This window comes from Condylura cristata, unplaced genomic scaffold (assembly GCF_000260355.1).
Source record: "Condylura cristata isolate star-nosed mole 26May11 unplaced genomic scaffold, ConCri1.0 scaffold00014, whole genome shotgun sequence".
Lineage (NCBI taxonomy): Eukaryota > Metazoa > Chordata > Mammalia > Eulipotyphla > Talpidae > Condylura > Condylura cristata.
In genome coordinates this window covers 41,256,954-41,284,188 of record NW_004567115.1, presented here as the reverse complement: position 1 = coordinate 41,284,188, position 27,235 = coordinate 41,256,954, and the positions used below count along the sequence as shown (strand labels likewise).

General features: G+C 41.4%; 1 protein-coding gene across 1 annotated transcript in view; it reads right to left on the bottom strand.

Annotated features, from left to right (window-relative positions):
* The window catches only part of PALLD (palladin, cytoskeletal associated protein), a 319,952-nt gene that overhangs the window by 196,578 nt on the left and 96,139 nt on the right, over positions 1-27,235 (bottom strand). The window lies entirely within an intron of this gene.

The window sequence follows — 27,235 nt, the reverse complement described above, 5'->3', positions numbered from 1 at the left end:
GGACTACATGATCCTGAGTTTTTCCTTTTTATTCTGAAGAATTACAATATAAAAAAGACTACAGGACTCAAAGCTCTGTAGCAGGGCATATTTCTTTATATTATTCTGTGCTGGGAATTTAAAAATATATATATATGTACATATTTATTCTTGTTGCATAATGTCTTTTGACTGCAGAACTTTCAAACATTCCAGCCTATAAGTGAGATGGTGCCAAAAATTCAAGGATCATATTATAGCACCAGCAGGATGTGGTAGGATTGAAATTCAAGAAGGTGTTTTACATATAAAAATTCAATATTGAATTGTTCACTTTCTACATTTCAAGGTGAGGTGAAATGTAATTGTGACTTGGTCTCAGACTGATTGTTGGAAGAGAAAGACTACCTTTGACTGAAATTTGGCTAGGATGGTGGGGGGGGGGTGTGCAGAAAGATAACTTAAATCAAGGGCTCACATCTGCCTCTTAAGCAAACAGTCACCTTTGTAAGCATCAATCATTTCCATTCTTGGACATTGTAAGAAAGTTTTAAAATCTACTGTTCTGATAAAGCCTTTCTCTTCCTTCTCCTGTGATACTGGAAATGAGCAGTAGGGCTTAAAACTATACAGGAGCTGAGAACTACATCTGGGAAAGCTCAGAAGCTGGTCCTCCATGGTAGGGCAAAACTTGATTTTTATAAGAATAAATTCAACTGGTAAATGAGAGGAACTAGCAAATCCACTGGCAAAGCATAATATAGACGTTACCATATAGTATTACTAATAGTCTGTGTTAAAAAAAAAAATCACATATGGCCTCACTTGGCTTTCAAATAGACAGGTGATATCTAATCTACTACTACAACTTACAAAGAAATATACATTTTATGTCTGACAACTTCTGTATTTTTTTTGAATCGCAACTATGTAGTGTTATCATAGAAATTCTCTGTGACCTACATTTTAAACATGTGACATTTAAAAGGAACAAATCTGACTTATCAAACATATAGAGCTTCATCAATGACTTGGCTAATATTCTCAAACTGCTAAGAAAAATGTAAATCTCAGAAGTCAGTTAATAGGAACAATGTAGTACTTATTGAATGAAAACCTTTCAAAAAATGGTTTTTATTTAACATGTAATTCACCTATCAGTCAGTTTCTTTATGTTCATGAAAGACCTCTATTTTTGCCTCCATAGCTTCATTGATTTGTGTTTACTGGAAAAATTTATCTTCAAAGGGATGTCAATGATGATTGCTGGATGGCAAATTTAGCCCCCAGCTGCTCCCTCCTTCTAAAGTGCAAGCAGCTTTCTTTATAATGGAAATAGAGTGTAAGAAAAAACCCCAGAGATAACAAGGTTCAGCACTGGTTATATTTTCCAGGTGTTCCTTCTTCCCAAAGGACTGCCATGAACTGGAGAACCACCAAAACAAAATATGCAACTTGTGCCCAAGATGAATTTTGTTGATGCCATAGCTCAAAGTCAAACCATCTATAAATATCATGTTTCATACATCCTCAATTAAACATCAATTAGTTTTATGGAGTGTTTTTTGTCTTGTCACCAAAGATTTCTTAATTTTTCACATGTGTTCGCATCAACCACAAGACGCACCATGTTTATCCTGTCATGTGGATTTATGGGCAGACCAAAGTAAAATTAGTCCTTGTCCAAATTTACTATGGCTATAATTTCAAGACTACTTAGCTTGAAGGCCAATAGCTAAACCAGTGTGGACAACAGATGTAGTTTAACCTTATGATCCAAAAGAGACCAATAAATAAGTTAGTTTTTGAAATTCAATGCCCAGGAAATGAGAAAATAAGTTTTGAACCCAAACCAGGTTCATAACAATTCTTTCCTCTAGTAATTATTTTATCTTCTAAGAAAGGTAGATAAAATAGAGGAAGGAAAAAACCCAGCCTGGATTAAACTAAAAATGATTTCATATTCTTATTTTCACCATAAGAGGCAGCTTTGTGTTTGGGCAGTATCAGCACCAAGATACCTAACCACTATTCCCCCAAAAATCTATAAAAATAGGCAAGTGGAATCTACAGCAAATATCTGTGTTGCCAGAAGCTGTTCATATCTTTAAAAGCATCTCATATTTTCCACATTGGTGACACAACAGGAAGGATGCAGGACCCAGAGTCTGAGGTTCCGGTTATGCCTGGCCCACAGACCAGCTAAGCTGAATGAGGGCCAGTCATTCTCTCTTTGGAGGCTTGAGTTTCCTTATTTGTGAAATGTGAAGAATGAACTGGACTACGGTTTCCTTGAATGTGCCCAAGAAACTGGTTCTAAAGCAAGTTGATAGATACCACTGCAAAAGGGTTCTGTGGCCAAATGGGTTTACGAGCTCTGGTTTAAAAAGTTAAACATCTGTCTTTACTACAGAACATTTCAACATTTTAGAACTTTGTGCCAATATATACTGAAATTCCTTCCAACAGAAAAATGGCAGCATCATTCTCAATCTCACTTGATCATTGAACACATGCTTTGAGAATCACATTGAAGGAGCAGTGTTCTGTGCAACATGTTTCAGAAAACATGGGGCTGAATTATCACTGAGATCCCATCTAACTCTACAACAGTGACTTTTAAAACCTGCCCTACATTTTAGAGCTACTTCTTCCAATGCTCAGACAGGCATCAGTAATAAGACAGAACTCTTTCTCACTGGGTCCAGATTTCTCAGTGGTTTCAGCGTCCTTCACGAAGCGGGCTCTGGGCTACCGCTACCAAATGAATAGAGCTGGTACCAGAGCTGAAACACACTTGCCATGTCTGATTTAGCTGTCTAAGGTTAGATTTTATTTTCATAGAGAGGAATCGCTGTGACTGCTAACCATGCTTCTAGCCTTCACTGTTAACTCTATGGCTTTGTTCTTTTATTTGGACAAGCTGCCATTGTGCCACAGCATGTGATATGACTGGCTACCTCAGCCCCTAAGGGACATGCACAGGGTGACTATATAATGATGTCCAAATCAGGACATTTCTGGAGTAGAACAGGCTACCATTCATATTACAGGAATAAATAAGATTGTTCCAGACTGACCAGGGTACACGGCATCCCGTTTACATATGTTGCTCTTATTGCACAAGCAACTTGGAAATATGATTTTGACTTTAGTGGATATCTTGATTCTCTCCAAGTGTAATTCATTGCCATAAAGAGACAAAAGTAAATTTCACAGTGATGGGGGCAGGGCTGGGGGGAATGTTCTCAGCCCTCCTGTCACTCATTCACAAATTCTCAAATTACACCTGTTAGTTAAAAAATATTCTTCCTCACCAATCCTCTCTGCAGGCACAAAAATCAGTCAGCATGACCTGACAAGTCACACTTCAAAGCTACCTATGCTGTGAAAATTTGTCCTGAATGTTTCCAAGCCTTCAAAGGATTCGGAGGAAAGAATGGATTATATGGAGAGCCTGAGAACGAGAAATCACATACATAAAACAGCTAAATTGCACACTCAGCAATTTTGTTGCTACAGTTATGGCAGGTAATTATTAGCTATTGTTGGAACCTGGATTACATTCCAAAGGGGATAAAATCAGAGATGTTTTATTAGACAATGCTGTCAGTCTTCTATGCTTTTGGAACTTGATGGAGATAAAATGATTACCTCAGACTTATGAAACCCAAAAGGATTAAAACTAAAATAGGGAATGGAGCAAGCAAGTCTTCTTAGTATCTGCAGTACTGCAGAAATACAGAAAACCACATAAATTAGTTAAGGGACAGACCTCGAGAAAGCAGCTACTTCTCTGCATTTAACGAACAATTATAGCAAACACAATTTCTTCCTCAACAGTAGAATTTCTTTTACCAAAGTGAAAATACAGGAAGTGTTAGCTACAATTTTTCCTAATTTAATAATTATTCTCTCAATTTCTTGCCTTCCGCATGCTGCCAACTAATTAGGATTAGGGGCGAGAGAGGAGCATACAGAAGGAGGGAGAAATACACACGCCTCCCCCACCCCACCCACCTCATTTTGGAAAAGCAAAAACTTTAAAACACAATTTTTAAACTTTAAAACACTATTTTCCATTTCCTTCCAGATGAGCCTTCAACTGACAATGCACTGGCTCAGTTCCCATCATGAGCCATGCCCTCTGCTCCTGGCAAACAGGGCAACTTCAAGCCTCGCAGATTTGGGGGACACTCCAGCCATGGCCTGGGGGGAGCTACGTGACCTCCTTGCACAGTGTTCTGGCTCAAGTTGACTCTAAAGACCTTCTACTAGGCTAGTGATCTCTGAGGAAGCACAAAGCAGACAACACAGCATGAGCAGAAGTGAAATCAAACTGTTCACCATCCCTGCCTGTAACTGTGGCACAGAAATTTGTTTTCTTGCTTGCTTGCTCAGCTAGCTCATTTCAAAGCCACCTTCCTCCCCTCATGCTTTTCCTGTGTTCTTATTTTGTGTCTTCTGAAAGTCCACATTTAGAGATCAACTTTCCAAAAAGAGCTGTACTAAATGAACATACATCAATCACCTCCCCTATCAGCTGCACACTGAATGCTGCCTGTTGTCAAAATTGTTGAGTAACATTGTGTACACACACGCACCTCCACTTTCCCCTCCCCACACACACACCTGGGTCAGATACCTGAGGTGCTCCTTGATGCAAGTTACTGGAAAGAGGCCCCACATGCTGCAAGTGCTGCTTTGTAACCACCTCACTGACAATTTCAGCCACCCAGGTAGCTCTTTTAGTAACAGCCATCCTCTTTCAAACAATTTGGAGCAAATACATACGGTTGAATCGTAGATGTGTGAGCCTTTCCCCAAGCAAGCTGTCGGCATGGCTTCCTTTCTGATCCCAGGTGCATGGAGTAGAGCTCTGGCCTCTCAGGGAGGGGCCTCAGGTGTGAGCAAGAGCAGGAAGTCAGAGCTAATTACACCTTGTTTTATTTGGCTATTTGAATAACGAATAAAATGGCATGCTTCATTCAGTTGTTTTTTTTTTTCCCCCAGTGCAAATTACCTGAGGCTGACATTTCATTCTAATAGACCAGATTTTTTAAAGTGTTAAAATTAATGTTGTAATAGGATATAGACAAGTCTCTTTCAATGGAAAAATAAGGATTTTCATGATGAAAAATGTTCTCCATTCTGATTACAGTGTGAGCATCTACAACCTGGCGGCATGCCATCATTGAGGGCTTATAGCCTGCAAGGCCCCAAGGGGCAGTGATAATGGAATATACAACTTTTAAAAATTAGTTTGAGGCATTTAAAAAGTTGGCAAAAGACAAAACAAAGCAAAAGCCTCTAAAACCATTATTGGAAGGGGTCTGGAGTGGGGAGGCTTTAGCAAGAACATTAACTGGTTACGAGAAATTATAGTCATCCCCTTGCATGGTATAGCATATTTTTTTAAAGATTCATTTATTTATGCATACAAGCACAGGGTGTTGGCCAGAGGTGCAGGGGTGGGGTGAGAGGATTTGTCAGAGACAGAGTGGGGAGAAGAACAGGCAGATTCACTGAAATACACAACTGAGGGGGGTAACAGGCAACAGGAGAGGTCTGCTGCACCTTTAGGTCAGCTTCCTAGCTGGGGACTGAATTTGTGCTGCCGTGGCTGCCAATAGCTTCACAGTGCTGAGACTTAACCCTTTGCACCAGCAGGGAGGCCCCAGCATAGCATATTTGCATGGGAAATAAAAATGTGACTTTCATATTTGAAAATGTCGTTGCTGATAACATATAGTTACATATGCTGACTGGTGGAAAATAACAGCAACCTCAACATTTGCACGGAGGATAACATTTGAATTCTCAAGAGTCCAGTTTGTGAGTATAGGGCATCTAGATAATATGATCCCTGCCCCTGCCACACCCATCTTTGTGGTTTCTCAGAATTGCCTGTCACATGCAAGGGACCTACAGCTCACTTCTAAGTCTGTGTACTTTGTGAGAAAGCAACTCCTTGATACCTTATTGTTCTGGCAATATACAGAAACTAGGAAAGTAAAAAATTATTTCGTGCTACAAAACGGTGGCAATGTCTGCTATTTCACATTCATGTCTTCTGTCAATTCTTTTGGCGAGAACCAGCCTCCCTCTGGTTCAATGTTCCAGGGTCCACAGTTCCTCAAGGCTATTTTAAGTTGGTTTTTAAAAAATGATCACCTCCCCCCACCCCCAAAACAGGTCCAGGGACTAAGTTAGGTCAATCTTGAAGTATCTAAAAAAATTCCCTGAAGCTTGTTATGGTTAAAAATATTCCATATGCCCAAAGATGGAATCGATTAGACTGAGTAGATGAATTACTTTTTACTATCAGCATAAATATATAGAAGATGGAGAGACAATCAGCAGGGACTTTATAGAGCATTCAAGAGCTAGAAGGGTGATTGAGCGACTATGATGACTGGTACTATAATCATTTTTTTAGTCAACAATTGACAGCAGATGCATAAAAAGTAGGACAAAACGTCTAATGCTTAGCACAAAGAATACTAAAGAATGGCGTAATCCTCTTAATTACCATGCATTTACTAGATTAGCCTAATTTAATCAAGATTATTTGAGATTTCCAGGGGCTTTTTAATTAAGATGACTTATTGGGGATGCATTAATTGTAAAATGGAATTTAAAATCATCACACAAAATACTACAATGTTTTCATGTTCTCAAACAGTTGCATCCCCCAAAATATTCTTTTCCACTTTTAAATTTTTTATTACTTTTTAAAATATATTTATATTTATTTTTTACATCATTCTTCATTTTGTGCATTTTTTTCATCTCATTTATAATCCCCACGGACTTCCCACCACCAAGTCATCCGTATGCCATCGCCATACAGCCAGGTGCTCTTCCCACCCCAGTTTTGATCCCATTCTTCTCTCCACCCAGTAAAATGTCTCTGGTTTGAGGGAAGAGCACAAGGAATTATGGTGATGGTGCACAGGTGAATTGGTGAAGTTCACAGGGAAATCATACATTGTACAAAAATGAAGGATGATATAATGAATATATTTTTAAAAAATTTTTTAAAAAAGTCTCTGGTTTATAATTGTTTGTTGCTTTTCATTCCAAAAACTATTCTTAAAAACTATTTCATAGCTTATACAAAAACCTGTGCTTTCATACACAATAGACAACTATTTGTGCAACAATGTACACAATAAACAAAATTATAATAATCATAAATTCCAATCAAATTTACCTTCATGTCATTGAGTAGAAATTCTTTGCTCTTCTCTCTCCTCCACCCCACCCTTTTGTTCCTGTTAAGCATCATTATGATTTTTAAGTGACTAAGAACTAACGTACTAATAGCTCTATAAAAATCTGGTAGGATTAGACAGAGACTTTCTGGTCAGTGACTAAAGAGTTAATCCTGGGACATTACAAAGAAAATGTTAAATCTGTTGCCAGGTCATTTACTGTAATGTTAAAACTAAAAGAATGAGTTTGCCAACACTCAGGAGTCTAATAATATAATTGTAACTAGTACACCGAGGAGATGGAACAGTCTCTAACACAGCTTTACAAGCGATTTATTGATCCCTGAATAGTAATTCTTCAGCAATTCATATAATCAGAATTTATAGATTTATTCCTAATGTCAGGAAAAATTGACTTCACTCTTGAACCTTTTGCCTTCTTGCATCAGTCTTTGAATGCAGCTAAGTTCAATCACAATCTTGAAACAGCATCTCCTCCCACCACAATGCCACATGAAGGACAAGATTTGATTTTCCAAAGTTGGATCCTATCATTTCATCTTTAGAAAGTTGTTTAAGTACACATATATTTCTAGCAAACAGTAACAGCATGTACATCCAGGAGGAATGATAGGGCTATTCAGACAGCACTGCTGTAATCCATAATATTACTAGCCACCTATGACACATGCAGACTGCAAGAAGCATTGTTGTCCTATGTAACATTATTGCATACACATGGCCCCGTGGGGTGTGTAGAAGTCTTAGCGGAGGTGGTCGTATAGCATGGATACAGGAGTTTTCCAACTGGGAGCTACATGAACATCTAAAGAGAAGACGAACATATTTCAAATCCAAACTAACATTTAGAGAAACTTCCTATAGTTACTATGGGAATTTGAATAGGTATTACGTTTTAAGAGGAAATTTGGCAAACATAAGCATTTAGGATATGTATGTATTGGACTCAGGGGTTTCATTTCTAGGAAGTTATGCTTTGATATGCTCACAGAAAAGCACACTTTTCAAAAAGTCACAGGAAAACACTCATCCTTCCCTAGGTTTCTGTCAGAGGAAGCAGCAATGTTGTGATGATACCCAACATGATAATATCCCACATGAAAGTAGCCTTTCAAAAATTTAACTGATGGCGAGGCAGACCTCTCCTGACCCGCCCGCTGCTCCCCTCAGCAGTGTACTTCGTGGATCAGCCTGTTCTGCTCCCCACTCTGTCTCTGATGAATCCTCTCACCCTCCACATCTCTGGCCTGTACCCCAATTCTGTACAAATAAATCTTTAAAAAAAAAAAAAAGGATCCTCAGCACTAAAAAGTGTCCACTTATTAAAAAAAATAGCCAAATTTTGAAAACAACTTAAATGTCCAAGGACAGGTGAGAAGATGTAAAAGATCTGGTACCTATTATAATGGAATACTACTCAGTTATTAAAACAAAACAAAACTCTTGCCATTTGGATGGAACAAGACAGAGTGCTGCTAATCAAAATAAGCCAGAAAGAAAGACAAATGTTGAAAGTGGCACTTATATGTGGAATACGGGAAAATAAAACAAAGGATAAGATAAAAACCAAACCAATAACCAATTCTAGATATCTACCTGTAGAACTGAGGTTCTCAGAGAGAGGAGGGAGGGAAAACATGAGGGAGGAAGGGGACTCAAGGGGCTTTGAGGGAGAGAAGACTATGGATACCTTGGCGGTTGGTGTGGGGTGGTAACTTATACCTGAAGAGATGTGACCCAGCTTCCCTAAATCATATACAAGTGTTGTAAATCAGTGTTGGCTCAATTTTTTTAATTAATTAATTAATTTTTTAAGATTTATTTATTTGTGCATACTGAACCAGGTGCAGACCAGAGGCTCAGGGGCGGCAAGAGGCCTCACCAGAGACAGAGTGGGGAGCAGAACAGGCAGATCGACGAAGTACACTGCTTAGGGGAGCAGCGGGCGGGTTAGGAGAGGTCTGCCATGCCATGTGGTCATCTCTGGGGCAGGCGGGAATCGAACTCATGTGGAAGTGGCTTTAGCTTCTCAGTGCTGTGCTTTAACCCACTGTGCCATCAGGGAGGGCCATCAATTTTTATTTTTAATAAATAAAAATACTACATGAAGTTGCCAAAAAAAAAAAAAAAAAAAGTTGGCCAGTATATCACACAGTATAGAATAACAGTTGACTTCTGGAGAGTTACATAAGAAATGTGTAACTTTTCTAGTGTAAGAGAAGACAGATCTTTTGCTGTATCATTCAGTTTGTTTTTTTTTTAATCACAAGCAAACATTACCTCATATATTTAAAACTTCCTAAAAATGAACAAAAAAAGGAAGCCTTAAGAAAAGTATTAATACCCACACACTATGCAGCATTTTAAAAACCAAAGAGGAAATACATTTTTATGACAAGTATGCTCTATTAAAAGCAACTTATGTTACAATTTCTTTTATAAGTACAGTGGTCTATTAACAAAGTTCATTTGTATCTCCCACATTAAGATTGTTATGAGATTTAAGTAAGGAAATGCATGTCCAACTTTCAGAGCAGGGTTTCATGCATTTAACCAGCCGCTACAATTTTGTACAAAAGACTAAAGAAAGTCTCCATCATGGGAGCACAAAAAGCTAGTTAAGAGAAGCCTCAGACTTTGGAGATATGCAACTAAAAGTCAGTCTTTTCCTTTTTGCTCCTATTGAAAACTCTTCCACTAGACCTGGGTTATGTATTCATGAGTTTATTCTTTTATCTAGGAAGTTTCCTACTGCTCTAAGGGCCATACATACTCTCTAAAAACATGAGAACTCAAATGAACTCACATAAAGGAAACAAAAGTATATTGCCCCATACACTGAAATAGTCTTCAGTCTAGATCTAATATTGCCGAGATGATGAAAAGAAATTCACAGGGATCGTCTCATCTTGCTTTAGCTTGTGGGTACAAAGTATCACCCAGCATCATAACCCAGTGTCTGTGGAGTGGGACAGGTTAGCATCACATACTAGGCATTTCCTTAGCGTCATGCAACAGCTGAGTTGATGTCTCAAGAATAAGAAGCCTTTTAACCTGGAAGTGAGTCTTGCAGATGTCAAAGGCATCTGAGTTCCCACCCTCATGTGTCCAGCCTTGGTTATGGAAAATCTTGCTGGGAACAGAAAGAAGTGAATTATGAAGCTAAATGAAGACCTGCCTACTTGCACGTAGCTTTCACTCCCATGGGGCAAGTGGAGAAGGAAGAATAAGCACTTCAAGTACCACGTTAAATCATGTCAGGTAGGGCAATGTGGCAAAGGAAGCAAAAGACAGTAAGGTGGCCCAGGGGACATTAGGGAGGGTGGCAACAGAACATGAGGAGGTCATTTCCTGTCACAACAGAAGAGTGTTTTTCACCTAGTGTGTGGAAGAATAAAGAAATTAACATGTGATAGGAACATTCATGAAAAGACCTTGGAAGCAGATGCTTGATGTAAAAATATTCACGACAACAGAGTTTCTGTGGATGAGCGACACCTCAACCTCACTTGTTTCCAAAGAGCTCCCTGCCTTCGTGGATGTATCAGGACTCAGTGGCAAGTCTCTCATCTTCTAGGCAAATTGAATGTATTTCCATCTACAACAATCAAACTTTTCACTTTTGACTTAAAATAGAGTTCAAGAGTGGACTGGCTCACTTTCTCCCTCCATAAAGCCACAGATTTATAATTGTCTCCTTCTTAAGCTATAAAGCAGCTGTTTCTAATGAATATGGACAGATTTCAAAATTGAAGCTGCTATTATTACCTTGCAAGCATTTCTCTAGTAGTTATGGCAAACTGTTTGCATTCTCCTTTGCCTCTTTTGAGAAGTTAGAAGGCTCTGGTGAGAAAGTGGAACAAAAGTGGCCCATGGCAATGCTGGGGGACTGTCTCTGGACTCACTGGAACAACACTTGATCTTTCTAAGAAGCAGACAAACCAGAAAACAGAGAGAGAGTGAGTTCATGTCAAATGACCTTCAGAAGCTGTCATCCACCCCAGCATAGGACCTGGGTGGACAGAAAGGGAAAAGGGAGAAAAAGAAATGGCACAGCCTTGATCTAAGTCTATATATCAGATAAACAAGAAAGTGATGCAAGGCTATTTTAAAACATGGGAGTTCTTTAACTTGAGGGGTGCCTTGGAAGGAGCTCTAAAAACCACCTGGGTCTTCCTGCAACCGTTTTTTTTTTTTTAAGATTTATTTATTTGCACAGAACTGGGATACAGGCCAGAGATGCAGAGGGTGAGAAGATTCACCAGAGAGAGTGGGGAGCAGAACAGGCAGATCGATGAAGTACACTGCTGAGGGGAGCAGCAGGCAGGTCAGGAGAGGTCTGCCGCACTATGTGGTCACCTCCAGGGCAGGCGGGGATCGAACTCATGTGGAAGTGGCTTAAGCTTCTTAGTGCTGTGCTTTAACCTGCTGCGCCACCAGGGAGGGCCCCTGCAACCATTTTTAAATTTTATTTTAATTGAATGACCATTATTTTACATCCCTATTCATTTTTTTTTTTAAACACTAGGATTCCTCCCTTCATGTGTGATCACCATAGGTCTACACCTGAAGCACTCATAATCCTCTACCACCATCCACTGTAATCTCAGTTTCCTTCCCACTATTTCTCCTCCTCTCTTCCCCTCCCACCTGAATGCTTCAGATCTATGGTCAGTTATCAGTGGTTGCTTTTAAAGTTTGTCTGGTCCTTTATTTGGGTTCTCTACATTCTACATGTAAATGAAACCACCTAGTATTTATCTTTGTCCTTCTGGCTTTTCTCACCTAGGATAATTCCTTCCAGTTCCATGCATGGCGCCGTAAATAGCATGAGGTTATGTTTTTTGACTGGTGAGTAGTATTCCATTATATATACAACCACTTTTGAGGGTCGATGCCACCATCCTTTGTATTAGAGATTATTTCACAAACAGGCTTTTGATTATCGGGATGGATGGTTACATTTGAATTTTTCTAGTAACCTGAGAAAACACCTTTATCATTACATACTTTTTTTGTATTATTCTATTTATGTTATATGCTATTTAAATTAATAAAAATAGTACATTTTAGCACTAAACCCAACATTTGTTCCTGGTGTAAGTAAGAACCTTTAATTTATTGAAGATTCAACACAATCAGCCAAAACTTTTGGAAGAATTTAAGCCAACCAGATGCTTCTAAGATTTCAAATGTCAGAGGCAATATCTTAATTCAAATCTTTCTACTTTTCAGTACTTTTAGATTTAACTCTTCATATTTGATGGAGGGTACAGTATCTGTGAAGCTTATTGAAAAAAACTGGGAAAATGAAAGAAGTTATGATTTTTCTTTTTCAGTGGTAAATTTGTCCATTCTGTGTTTTCTTCCCCAAAATGCTTTTTACTATGCAAGTAGAAAGAGCAAATGGTGTTTTCATATTTCATACATAAATATTGTTTCATGTACTATTAATATAAATGCCTAACATGCTTACCAGTATTGAGGATTCATATTTATGCCATTATCAGGACAGTTATTTGTACTTTTAAATTGTATTATTACCAGAGAAGTAGAAATAAAGGCTACACTCTGGAAAGATAAGACTAACAGACATTATCCTTATGTTCTAAGACTTTACAATGTTAAGACATCACAGCTAAGACACTATTTATTCTGAGGCAAAGAGAAATAGGCTGTTTCCATAGTCATAGCTCAGAGTCATGGAAATTAATCTTATGCATTGATACAAGGGGAAACTGGAGGCCTTAAGCTACATGGTGGCAGTAGGCCAGATCTTGATTCATTCTTGGAAGACTCATACACTATTTTATAAGTGATACCTGGAGACCATTTTAAGTATATTTCATTTTGGTGTTAGGACTGGTTTTGGAGAGAAGAATGTTTCAGGGGTGGGTGGTAAAGTTGTAAATAGGGAGTGATGGACTGCTATCTCCAAAATTACAGGGCCATGTGCTCTCCACACACTTGTCAAAGCTCGGCAAAAAAGCCCTGCTGTTGGCCAGGTCCAGGTCTGGAGTCCCGCTGTGGAAGCCGATTGCTATTGGCCCCCAACTCTCTGGCCTTGGAATTTACCACTGAAATTCCACTTGGTGGGTTCTAAGACCACCACCTCCCAGCTCTCTGCAAAGGAGCCCCCGTGGGCATGTGCTACAGGAGGGGTGGGTAAGCATGTGGAATGCACTCCAGCCCTTCTCCAAAGCCTGTGTGGGGAAGCTGAGCTGCCCACATCCAGGAAGAGACTGTGATGGCCTGGGATCTGCCGAGGTGAAGCTGCAAGCCCCCGTCCCCTGAACAGCAGCCAGGAGACCACTTTGTCACCCGGTGATAAAGTTGGCTTGCAGTCTGTTTCTTCTTAGAATAGCAAATAATATACAAGGCTCAGCAGGCCTGCGAGGTCGTCTTCTAGTTTTTAATAATTCCTTGTATTTATTCAGTGCCTTTTCCTCTCCCTAGAGCTAAGTATAAGAGTTTTCCATATGTTCCTTCAATAATCCTCATTACAGCCCCGTGCCTGAGCTGGTTAGAGCACAGTGCTAATGGGGCCAAGGTCAGCACTCAGCCACTCATGGGCCCCCTGTGAGCAGCCCCATTTGCACAGAGAAAATCGGCTCCATGGCCTCACTCTACTTCACTAACCATAACCAATTATTTTGAGCTTACAAGAGGCCAAAGGATAATAGATGGTAACATTAATAATAAGGGCAACTAATATTTAATAAGGGCATTTCAATATCAGGTGTTTTCTATATATTTTAAAATATGTATCTCATTTATAGAAATGAATTTGACACTATCAAAACTCCATGAGAAAGGTTTATTATTAAACTCACTTAAAGATGAGGGAACTGAGATCTAGGATGTTTAAGTAAGTTGCCCACGGTCACCCAGGAACTGGCTGAGCTGGGATTTCAATCCCACTAGTCTGCTTAAAGGGTCGAGTCTAAACCACTAGCCAGTACTGCTTCCCTATCAGCATGGATGGCACAACTTGGTAGACAAATTCCTCGTCACATCGGTCCCTTATGCCCAACTGAAGAAAGACAAAGTAAACACCAAAGGCCATGATTAACAATAAGCACCTGGTGCTGAGTTGTACACACCACTGGTGTCCTCTCATGGACTTTTTCCAGCCCTGCTAGAGCTAGGCGTTACTGCCCCCACTTCACATATAGGATACTGAGGGCAACAGAGACTATGTAAGTAAACTGCGAATATTCTGTTTGAGAACCAGAATTAAGAAATTGCTCTGCTTGTAATGCATCATGAAATTGCAAGTAATACTCCTAATTTAGTCAGAGGGAATACTACCTATATGAAAAAGAAACAGATGCAGAAAAGATGAGCAGAGTTACCGTGAGCGATGGTGTCCAGGTTATAACCACACTTTTACTGCTGTGTCCTCATTTCCACAACTACTAAATGGCTATTTCTCTTAGACATACTTATATGCCACAGTCAAACAGAATACAACCACCCCTAGAGCCACAGAGATTGCAATGCTGGGTAATGGGAGAGAACAGAAGGTCACAAGCCAGGAAAACTGGGATCCTGAAACCTCCCTTCTTTTTCACTGACAGGATTCAATGCTACAGACCATCTACTCTTGGACCAGAGTGAGTACATACCGCATGTCTGAAAGATAGCAACACACAAAAACTCCCTGCCACTTGGAGCACAGAGGACTAGTTCCTTCACCATTTTCCTTTTTGAAAGCACCAACTGGTTGTGAAAGAACAGTGTCTAGGAAAAATGGGTTCTGGTGTCAGTCAGACCCCGGGTCTGTCATGCCCTTTGTGGTTAACTTCGGTAAGTTGCTTAGTCTTACTTCCTGAGCTTCAGTTTTCCTACCCTGAGAAAGTGATGGTATCTGTATCAGGTTATTAAAGGAGAAACAAATGTAAAGAGGCTCCTGATCTGTGCTCAAAAAAGGCTAACAATGACAAAGAGTTTGGTCCAAATTCTACTGATTCATTAAATCTGAGTGGAGCTCTGAAATCTCTGGAATCTTCATGAGAAACTAAAACGTTGAGCTGCTTGTATTCACTAGTTTTTGTCAAGATCACCCACAGAGTTTCCACACATGGGCGCTCCCTTGGGTTGTCACTGTGGCCTCACCCACCTGGCTGCTTTCCTAAAAGTGTTCATGGGAGGGGGGGGCGCATTTTGCTTGTTCAGCAGATAAAGTTGCAAAGCACATGGGCAGGACGTGTGGATGCCCTGATTAATGCCTCAGTGGATGTCCACACCGGTAGAAAGAACTAGCACATGTGAAATGGAAATTGTCACGGCATCCTGTGTGCTCACCTTATGATAAGCAGCAGCAAGCCCTGAAGCAGTGACAGGGGTGGCCAGTTCCTAGTAGTGTAAATATCCAACTCCGAAGAAACCCTCAATTATTTCCCAGGTGTTATCGTCAAGCCAGACAATGCAACCTGGATAGGAATTCTACCCGAAAGCAATACTGTGGTCAGCAAACCAGACAGCTTTTTTTAGTTTTACCTGACCTTATTAAGGAAAGGGTACCGGACTTTACCATAATACTGAGAGCCTTTAACAAGTCATTTAACATGAGTGCTATTCCATAACTTGCCAAGTTATAGCAGAAAAGGTAACTGTTTATTTCAGAATCACTTGAGATCTCACACATGGACAATGTTCTAAGACTGGCTCCCACCAGGCCCCAAATATTTCTATTTCTCTTCAGCCCCAAGACGCTGCTGTCTTCTCAAGGAACTCTCACATCTGCTAAAGATGGGGCAGGGAGGGTCTGGTAATCACTCAGGAGACTTGTGTTTGGAAATTTCTCTTCAAGGTATGTGCAAGATAGCAGAGACCATGGTGGAGGCAGAGGTCACAGTTTCTCTACCCTGTGCCATTTGCTATCAATGTGTTATTGCTTCCTGTCCCACCATTACAATCTGGGTATCATTTCTCAAGAAGTATGTGAGAGTATGGACTACTGAGTAGAAGATGCTCACAGCTGAAAAGGGAATCTCCAAGAGGCTGGGGTCAGACAGCTCCCAAGACAGGTGTCCACTTGGGTCCAATATACATTTCAACCACTCTCTTCAGTATGTGCTGACTCCAGAAATACAGCCAAGACTCAGGGTGGGCAAGAGGCTCTCCTGAGTAACTGTCTGGAGGAGGAGATGTCTGTGTGTGGAACTTATGTGCCAGCTTTGTCACTGGGCAAAGGCAGATCTGATGCATATATAGCATGTGTTCTAGAAGGACAATTTTAAAAAAGGGTTTCTGTTCAAGTAAGATCAACTGACATCTCAGAATATCAAGAGTGCTTATTAAAATGCAGATTTCAGAGCTTCATTCAGACTTAATGAATCAATGTAGTTTAGACTGAACTCTTGGAATCTATTTTTGTGCTTAATCTCCACTCCCCCCAACATCTACCCATGAGATTTTAGGTTTGCTAAAGTCTTAAAACTCCTGAAATGTGGTAAAGTACAAGGAATTTAAAGACAGGAGACTTGAATTCTAATCTTGGGTAGGTAACTCTGGGAGTCTCTTCACTGTGACTCAGTTTCTTCAGCTGAATAATAGGAATAATGTGTTGCTTTACAGTGGTTGTCTAAGGTCATAGAGATAAAAGTGGTCAAAGCAAATGTTTTTAATTATCACAACTCTGAGCCAAAGTGAAATCGTGGAGGCTCCCAGCATCGTGGCCAAGACAAACCTAGGTTTGGCCAGTTATCTCTGAATTGACCAGTGCTACAGCCTTCAGGGAGAAGTCTCCTGGAGAGTTCTCTATCTGTCTGAGGGTCCATCCAGTGTTGGGAGATAGACTTCTGGCTTTGCAAACTCTGGAACAGTGAGGGAAAAGAATTTTGAGGGACAGAAGTCTCAGGGGCTTGCTCCTAGATGGATGAATTCCAGGGATTTTTAATGTGCTAAGCTGCTTGGGACAGTAGCTGGGGTTAAGAATTAAGAAAAAGAACAGGATTAGAGTTCCCAAATGAATTGATAAGCTGAAGAGATAGTCAAGAACAAAGGAGAAACAGCTCAAGAGGGAGCGTTACAGATGATACACGAAGGAAATGATTATATCACAAATGCAGGCTACGCAGTGTCCAGCCAGATGAGGATAAGAAGCTGACAACGGTCCAGAGAGGCGCGGCTGTCATTGCAGACACAGCACTAAAAGTTGGCTGCAGTAATAGCAGCATGATTTGAAGGTACCGTGAGGTAATCGTCACTTACCGTACCTTTATAAGACGTCCCTGTCCAGTCTGAACTACACAGTTTGAGAGGCAAGGAACACTTGGACTTAGTTCAAAAGATAGAAATAAAGATGATGAAATTGTTGGAGAATAAGAACTGTGGGGGAATAAAAGCAAAAAGGTCTGGTATTATTTAACCTAGATGAAAAAAGCAAAGGGGAGACTTAACTCTTCCAGTCCATGAATTAGTCAAAAGTGATCTATAGTTTGGCTTATTCTGTTGAGAAATAAACAGATTTAGACTCAAGAGAAGTGATGTTAAGGGAAAGAAAGCTCTACTTGTGATGAATGTTAAGGGTCTGAACAAGCTCTTATATAAGGCAAAGTCTCCTTTCCAAACACTGACCAAGGGACCACACTGGACCAGGGGACGCAAAGGTGATAAAATTGAACTTGGAATGAAAGAAAATACTGACAGATTTGCAATCAGGCTCAGTTCTGGCTTGCAGCTCAGAAGCAAGTAACTTCTCTGGGTCTCTACTCCCTCATCTATGAAGTAAAGGCAACCTATCAATGACCTTGCCCATGGTCTCCCAGGTCTGGATATTCACATTCTGTGATCCTGGAGAAAAATAGGGTAGGTGTACTGAACATGTGAAAGATTTCCTTTCAATGAAGGAAGTATGGACTAGGGGCATCGGGCATTTGGTCTAGGGTTGATGGGCTGATGTCATGGGTTGGGGAGGGTTAACGATGGAGACCTACTATGTATAGAGGACTATTTGATTCTGTAGAAAAATCAGAAGAGAGAAAAATGGGATATTCATGAGAAGGGTCATACCTAAAGCAGAAGCAGTGCATGAAGGATGCCCCCAAATCACCTACATTTGGATAAGAAGAGGAAAGATGACGATGGAGTATGAGCCATAATAGCTGGTGAAGATGGAGCTTCAGCTAAGCAACCCAGCAATGCACTAGGTCCTACTCTGGATCCAGCCATGGAAGAGGCTATTCAAGGAACTGTCAGGAGGTCAATGGCAACCTGAAACCAAGAGGTCTGGGTTTATTTCCAGGTAGGAAAGACTCAGTTTCTCCCCAAAAGCCCTGCAAGCAGAGGCTTTGCTGTGAGACCGGGTTTCTAGTCTGCCTCCACTGTTCATGAGAATGTGATCTGAGACATGATTTTATCTGAGCTAGGACATACTTTCCAGATAACTGAGGATAACAGATCTACTTCATAGTATTTGTGTGTGTGTGTGTGTGTGAGAGAGGATTAAACACCATTACATGCCTGACACCGCGCAAGTATGGGAAAACTGCAGTAATTCTGATTTAGACCTGGGAATGGAATTAAGGCAGAATGAAGAGCCACTTCAGTGACCACACGGTTTATAGAAAGGGTCTGAAATGAGACTACTATAACTACTAGAGATCCAAACTAACTTTCAAAGGATTTTCCTCCACCTGATCATCAGGAATATTTAATTTTTTTTTTAAAGATTTATTTATTTGTGCATACAGAACTGGGGTACAGGCCAGAGGCTCAGGGGCGGTGAGAGGCTTCACCGGAGACAGAGTGGGGAGCAGAACAGGCAGATCCACGAAGTACACTGCTGAGGGGAGCAGCGGGCGGGCCAGGAGAGGTCTGCCACGCCATGTGGTCACCTCCGGGGCAGGCGGGAATCGAACTCATGTGGAAGCGGCTTTTAGATTCTCAGTGCTGTGCTTTAACCCGCTGCGCCACCAGGGAGGGCCCAGGAATATTTAATTTTAAAGTAGACATTGTTACTAACTCATTTCAGAGATGAGTTGAGTTTAGAGTAGAAAATGCCTTGCAACTAAGCTCCATCAGTGAGTTGTAGAGTTGTGGGGGTTACTCAAGTCCTCTGGCTCCAAGGCCCTTTGCTGTGTTCCTTGCCTTTTTCATGGAGAAGCAGGAAGAACATGGAGGAAAGATTGGTGTTTTAAAATGACAACCAAGTTAGTTGAATAAAACCTGCAAGGTGCTGTGGTAGTGGGCAGCTGTCCATGGGCAGTCCCTTGCCCTTGAGAAGTTGCTAGTTCCTCCCAGATACATTCAGCCCTTGCAGGGCAGAGCTATGAGACGATTTATAGTCTCTCAGCTCAGGCTCAGGGTACCAGCATCAGGAAGAAGCTTCTCCTCCCAGCTCCATTCTGCCACCAACCCCTTAAACACAAATGAGGTCAGAACCAGATAGCTTCTCATGTGTCACACTCACTGGATGAAGAGGTGTCTTCCATTTGTCTTTAAATAAAACTCTCACTGATCTGCAGTCATCACTCCCTAGGAGCTCTTAATAAACTCAAAGATTATTACTGAGTCATTTAGTCCATTTTTCCTCTTCACAGAGCAACCACCTCTCCCCACAGAATTCCTTTCCAACGACAAAGCCTACCTGTTACTCTGCTGTCTCCTCACCACTTCAGATACTGAACCCAGGACTGGGCACTCACTTCCAGGGAGACTCATACTCGCTTCTCACCTTCTCCCCTCCCCGACTTGAGCATGGACATCTTTCTTTGTCACTCCAGAATGTACTCAGACACTCTCCAAGACATTTTTCTGCTCTAGGATTATGAGGGGAAAATGGCTGATATTTTCTTTTCAAAATAGTTAGACAGAGTCCTGCTAGAGGGAAGGAATATGACTAAGTGATTTCTTAAAGCCCCTTCCAGTCAGTGATTCATCAGATACAGAATTTTCAACTGGAATAGGCCATTATGTTCTGGGCCAAATGTCTCTTTTTTGCAAATAAGAAGAGTGAGGTCCATAGAGGTTAAGAGCTGTGGAGGCTGCTTGCTACAGTGGAAAGAACGTGGGATTTGAAGTTAGAAGTTCTGGGTTTGAGGCCAAACTCAACCAAGTCACATGTTGTGTGAACCTGAGCAAGTTGTTAATCTCTAGAGCTTCAGTTTCCGTACTTGTAAAATGGAAGTAACACTACCGACTCTCCTGCTTTCTCTTGTGTTTTGTGGAGCATATGACAGCAGTTATGAAAGAAAGTATAAAGTATAAAACTGTTTGACCAACATGAAACTTTGTCAAGGTCACAGTATGGCAAAACAAGGATCCTTAGTCCCAGCACTGATCAAGTTCCATCATCTAAAGGTGCCCTTGTGACATTTTTCCATTTCTACAGTTATAAGATTTTCTTATAAGCCACAACACTGATTTAATCTCCACATGTTTTCCTTTAAAACCCTTGGTAGTCAGACATTCAAACGGGAAAAGTAGACTTCTCAGAAGGCATAATGGAGCGGCAGCTTTGGAAGCTGGGAGGGGCTCTCTCCAGCAGATGCCATCACCTCAACGTATGTCATGGCCCCAAAACTCGAGCTGACAGCCTCCATGGGGCCGGGCACATTCACGAGGTAGCTCTCTGAAGCAACTCTAACCAGTTTCATAAAGTCAAAATGATATTGGAGAGGCTTAGTCGAGAGCCTGGAATAGACTATTAGGCTACAGCCTGCACCTTGAAGATTGTAATGGGATGAGAGTGAGCCACAAAATGAAGTGATAATAGATGCCTGTTCAGGCAGGACAGAGACTTGGGAACTTGTTTAGCTATAATAGGTGGTTCACTGTGCCAATTTGTGGCAGTCTATCCACAGAGGAGAGAGGCCTGCCATGTTCCACATTGGAAAAGATGAACCATGCTCAGTCTGCCCCATTAGCAATGAATCCTCGTGGAGCAGACTGACATCATGTGTCCCTTTCGTCAAGGGATGAGCGCGCAATGCCAGGACTGATACTCTGCGATGCTCTGGTAAGTGCATGGACAGCACCTGCCTCTTGCACGATGCCTCCCTGTGTTGGCGTAAGAGAGCCCTCCCTGAGTGACCGGCAAGAGTTCAGTCTGCTCTGACAGCAGCCATCGAAGAGCACACAGAGCAACTCTACTTTACCCTGTTTTCTTAAGCATAAAAAATTCTTCAGACTTTCAGCAATAACAGTGGGGAGGTCAAGCTGACAATAAATGGAGAGTAGAGCGCTTTGCTCCAAGCAATAAAGGAAAGGAGGGGGGAAACAGTGTGAGCCAGTTCAGTCGGCAATTTCCATGTTTTAAAAAAAAAAAAAGCTCAAGTTGGAGCCATGTGGTCTCAATAAAGTAGTAAAATATATTTTCTTTACCCTACACTTCATGTGCCCATAACCTTCCCTTTAAATCATCTCTAACCAGCCCCAAATCACTCTGACCGCAAATCATTTGGTGGCTTTGGTCTCCAGGCAATGGAATGTGCTGGAGTAGACGGGGAGTCGCTACCAAGAACGCTCAGGGGGAGCTTCCACTGCCTTCCCTCAGGCACAGACCCCAGCAAAGCCCTGAAAGGGTTCCGCGCTGAGATAGCACATGACATCATAGCTCAATCATTCAGGAAAAAACTGCAACGGCTGCAGAATAGCACAACACGCCACAAACCACAGTGGGCAGATAAAGCCGAAGAACAGCTTTTCTTACGAAAACATTCAGGAATACCACAGGCAGCTGGCAGAGACACGTTTAATTACATTTACAGAAAGCCATTGTATCCATCGGCCCCATGGTCTCCGGAGCTGACCAGCAAACGGGGAGGCCGCTGCAGCCTGTCCTGGAAATAAATGGGAAAGCCAGGAGACACACGTTTGTGTCACTGCCTTTCCTACCCCGTGAGGACTAGATCTCACCCAGCTGTAAAATCATTTGATAAGCTGGGAAGGGATTTTCGAAGTAGACTACAATAGTCACCTCGATTTAAATTTATAGTTGAGATTAAGCACAGCTGAAGGTGTGAGGAATCAATTATTCAATCCATGATTAATTTAAGAGACACCAGGCTTGCCCTGGGCATTAACAAAGTTCATGTGACTGCCATCTGCCACCACATCAGAACATCTCGTCTTGTATTTTTCAAGTGCTGGTGGAAGTTATTTTTTTAAAAGCACTATTCAAAGTGTTAAGTATATAGACACTGAGGGGATGGGAATGTATTTGGGTGTGCCTCTAAGCACCTCAGAGAAATAAAGTTCAACTGCTTTGGTAAAGCAAGATTAAGGTCCACTGGGAGGAAAGTGTCCAAATTAGAATGCTATGATGTTAAAGAGTACTTGAACATCATCTTACAGCAACTGCTAAACTGGGAGTTTGCGAGGAGACTCAGCAGAATCTTCTATGAGACAAGAGGGATATCCCTGAAAAGTCTCACAGACCTTTCTAATTTTAGCTCGAGAGAAATCACTGCAGCTAAATCGAGTCTGTGATTTCACCATAGTGAAGGAAAATTTTCAACAGCAAACAGAAAAAGATGTAGTAAAACCACACAAAAAACAAATTTAAACTCTGCAGTGATCAAAGTAGTTCTCGTCTCTAAAGGAACAATGCAAAATTATAGAGTAGCTGGAGACACTAATGTCTAGTGGCTGTAATCATTTCAGAAACATGTTAATTTATAGCCTGGTAAGGTATCTAGCAATAATCTTTTTCATCAGACACCCAGGATAACTTTCATTTCAGCTGGGGGTGAGGGGAAAGCTTAAATGCAGGCTCATAATACTCTTCAAGTAAACTCTAAAACAATGGCAGTAGAAAATGCAAGACTCAAATTACTGCGAACAACCTGTCTGCCATTATGTGGCAATTATGAGCTAGGACTTGCTTTCTTAAAATGCTAGGTTCAGCAGAGGATTTCCCATGGATTTATCACAACAGAAATGAACAAGCATTCCACTGAGCCCCATTTATAAGTGTGACCAGGGCTATTGAAAGTCTTTTTCATCATGTGGACAAGAATGCAAAGAAACCTCTCAAAAGGCTCAACTATTCCTGGATCCAGGTGATCCTCCTCCCTGACCTTTGCCTTACACATCACCCTTCTCCTAGATTATCTCCCACCTGTCTGTAAAAGGAGAGGTGACTCTAGCATCCCTGGGGAGTTCAAGTGCTTAGTCTTTAAGCTTTTCCAGCAGGTAGATTGGGGAAAGTTTCTCTTTAAAAGTCATGCTGGTTACAGATGAGCTAATGTCAAGACTTCCCCCAAATAGCATATTTATAAAACAATAAGAGTCATGCTTTCCATAAAACCAACGGGGAACATCAGCTTTTCAGTTAAGTCTTTCCATGGTAGAGAAGTCATCAGGAATGCATTCTTCCCTATTGTATTCTGCCTGCCACTTGTTCCCCAGAAGCATAGCCAAAAGAACACTAAGAGAGGGACTAGGTCCAAAGGGCTTCCAGGAGGAAAAGCAAAGGAGAATGTAGTATTTGATTCTGTTAGACAAAGAACGGCAATGGAGTGGAACCCAAGAAACAAACACAGCTTTCAGCCATCTGAAGAGCAACAGGTGTGAAAACGCCCAGCTTTCTCCTGGAAAAATCACCAAACCTTCCCTTAAAGTATTCCCAGCTAAAGTTCATTCTGCAACTGAGCAGCAATTAGGCAGTCAAATTGCTGGCTCTTTGAAAGTTTCCTTCTACTACAACCAGGGATGGAGCCCATTACAAAGAAATTGGGAAGAACACAAACAAACTCGGTGCAAACCACTCCAGGCAAATAAACGCATCAAAGAAATTTCTCTAAAAGTATACTTTCTTTAATAGGGTTGGGGAGGGGGAGAAATTCAACTTCACGTCTCCCCTCCCCCACCCCAATTTTAACCGAGGAAATCCAAGGAGCAGGATGCAGCACCCCTGCCTCTGGAGTGGGGTCCGAGGAAGGATTAGGAAAACCGTGGCAGAAGACGGTCTCCCGGGTCCCCAGCGAGTAAACACCCAGAACAGTACAGCGCGTTTCGCTTGAGTACCTGCATGCCGCGGCCAAGGACCGCAGCCACAAGCTAATTCCCGCACCTCTACACAAATTTCACGCTGACACTTACCAGCTGAGCAGGAATCACTCTGCCCCAAGAGAAGCTCCTTGAGGTGGGGGGTGGAGAGGGGGTTCTGATCTCGGCTCTTTGCAGTTGGCAACTTCTGGGCTCTGACTTCAGTCTAATTTGCAGAACACAACAGAGACAACGAAGCCGCAGCCCAGCTGCCAAAAGTCCGGCCGCTCTCAGGCTGCGATGAAGACGTCTCGGGGTCCTCGACTCGGGGGAAGCTCCTGGAGGCAAAGCAGCCGCGGGTCTCGCTGCGTACGAGGCGCCCGACTGCAGCCGCGCGGAGTGCGCGGAGCCGCCGCGTGCGCGCGTTGTGTGTCGGGCGGGGGGGAGAGCGGGCTGCTGCGGAGGGGGAGGGGGTGGGTGTGTCCTGGCGAGGGATGCCGCTAACTTCCAGAAATAACGCTGACTGGGGACTAAGGCGATCCAACTTCCCTCACTCCAGGTCTTATCGCACTCAGAAAGGCTTTTGATTTGGCCGAGGATTGCAGTCATTTGTGGAGAAGAAGGTAACAGGTAAGATCCACCGAGGGTTTCCAAAGCTACCCGCCCCCAGTGTGGTTGGAAGCTTTCCCTAAAGATCGCAGCTCATTTGGTAAACAAAGCACGAGGGGGCGGGGAGCGTGTTCAGGTGCCAACTAGTAGTGAATTTGTGTGGGTTCTAAAATAAATCAATTTCCATCTTGATCGTCCTTATTTACCCTGCCATGCAGCGGGTACTTTCAATTACGCTCTCCATCTGCACTGCTTTTCATGAATTAAATGGCTTCTCGGATGCTGCCTTACTACAAAGCTATAAATTAATTACTACATTACACATGAAGTCCCTAGGAAAAGAATGCCAAGAATAAATCTGGTTTTTGTTCTTTTTTTATGTCGTACAAGTCTGCCATTAATCAAGTCTTTCCACCAACATCTAGGGAGCCGACCCAAGACTGCGAGTCATTGAGGGATGCACATGTGCGTGTCTGGTAGTCTCAGTCTCTCTTTGCAGCATGATGTCATAGTGACTCAGTTACCACACAGACAGATTCTCTGGAGAAACAATAGGAGAAAGGAAACCAAGCATTTAACAAAGACCTACCTACTTGCCAACTGTAACTGATTGGCAGACAATGCCTAATTTTTAAATATTTTTAAAGATTATTTCACCATTCATTGTTTCCCATCTTTGAGTCTCAGGACGGCCTGTCATTGGTCAGTCTGGGAAACAGAAACCCACGGGTGTATTTGGAATTTTAAGTAAGAAACTCATGTGGGACCCATGAAGCTATTAATATTAATACATCATATGAAATCGCAGCCAGACATGACAGAGTCTTGAAGTCAATTAGAAGGCATATCAGAAAGTGTGTTCCAGAAATAGAATTACCTTGAGACACAGATAGTACAAAAAATATGTTTTGAAGTGAAAATAAAACGTTGAGAGTTTTGAGCATAGCCTTTGTTGATTTTTATTATCCTGCGGTCATAAAATACTGATTTTTATCATCCTTATTAAAATTCTCCCTTCTTATGTGAATCAATTAAAAGTCGATAAAAGTTTTTCAAGCAAAATATTCTGGCTTTCACAGGTTTGGTTTTGTATGTCACGAGGTCCTTTTCCTTCATTTGTAGAGATTTTACTGGAATCACTGAATAACAGTCAAATACTTTTGTTTTCTTCTACTTCAAATATTCTTTAAGTTGAATAATTGAATACTGTGTATGTGATTCAGAGACTCACACCTCTTCAGCTTTATCACCACAGGCCACCCACCAACAAGGTGCCCATAATCCTCTACTTTGTCTCATAGGTGTCAGGGTAACTTGAGTGCTGAGTGGACCTCACTAAGATACATTTCATGTCCTACCCACCTTTCTCATCTCCAGGAAAGGGTGTGAGAACAGTTTCTCCTCTGAATTAGAAGAAGCTTTATTGCAATTAAAATACCCTGGCAAAGCAGAAGGAAAAATTGGGGGTCATGGGTGGACATGAGGTCAATTCCAGAACACAGAAACTGTGGAAATCTCCTCAATGTCTTTTACTAAAACTGTGAACATTTTTATACTCTGAAATTTAGTTAAAATATGTAGGATGTATAAATATCTTAGTCAAAGACAACAGCCCTTCCAGGGGTTGGTGTGTGTGGATGAGATTTAAGGGACAAATAAGTTTCTGTTACCTTTGGGGTGGCAGTTGTTATCAGTGGCTAATGTTACTGACTTTGGCTTTCTGTTTCTGAGCTCTGCCCACCTGCTTGTGCTCCAAATGAGAACTATCTGGGATGTTCTGGGGAGCTTCAAAATTCAGGAGTGGTGATTCTCAATATGTGTGGTCTGTACAGCACCTGTCTTTGAAAGTGGGCGGGAAAGCTTGTTGAAAATGCCAATTTCCTGCTGAGAATTATTAAATTAGGATCTTTCTTTCTAGAAATCATGATATTAGCTTGTGTGTATGCATAATATTTTGAATATGTAATACACTCATACAATTTAAGTAAAGATACGTATATACACTGCAGTTCCCTTCCTAACAATTTTCCATGTGTCTAATTCATACATCTCCTTACAGGTAAACCACACATACTTCTTTTGGGGGGTAGACTTTCAGGTTTCTTTATGCACATATCTGCAGATACTCATGCTTTTTTTCTTAAAAATACAATATGTAGAACCACTACTATCCTTTGTCTTAATCCCTCACTTAAATAAACTTTAGGATTTTTTTTTCTATGTCATGGGTGCAATTAGTTTGAAAACAAATACTTATTAAGTGCCTATTATACGCTAAAAACTATTCTACATGCTGGGGATACAGCAGTAGACAGAACTGACAAAACTTTCTGTTGCATTCCATTTATGTCTGGGTAGGGACACATAAAACAAGCAATAAACAATAAATAAGTAAATTTTAGTTGTTATAATAAGAATAATTAAAAAATGAAGTACGATAATGCAGACTGGGAATATCCAGTGGATGTTTT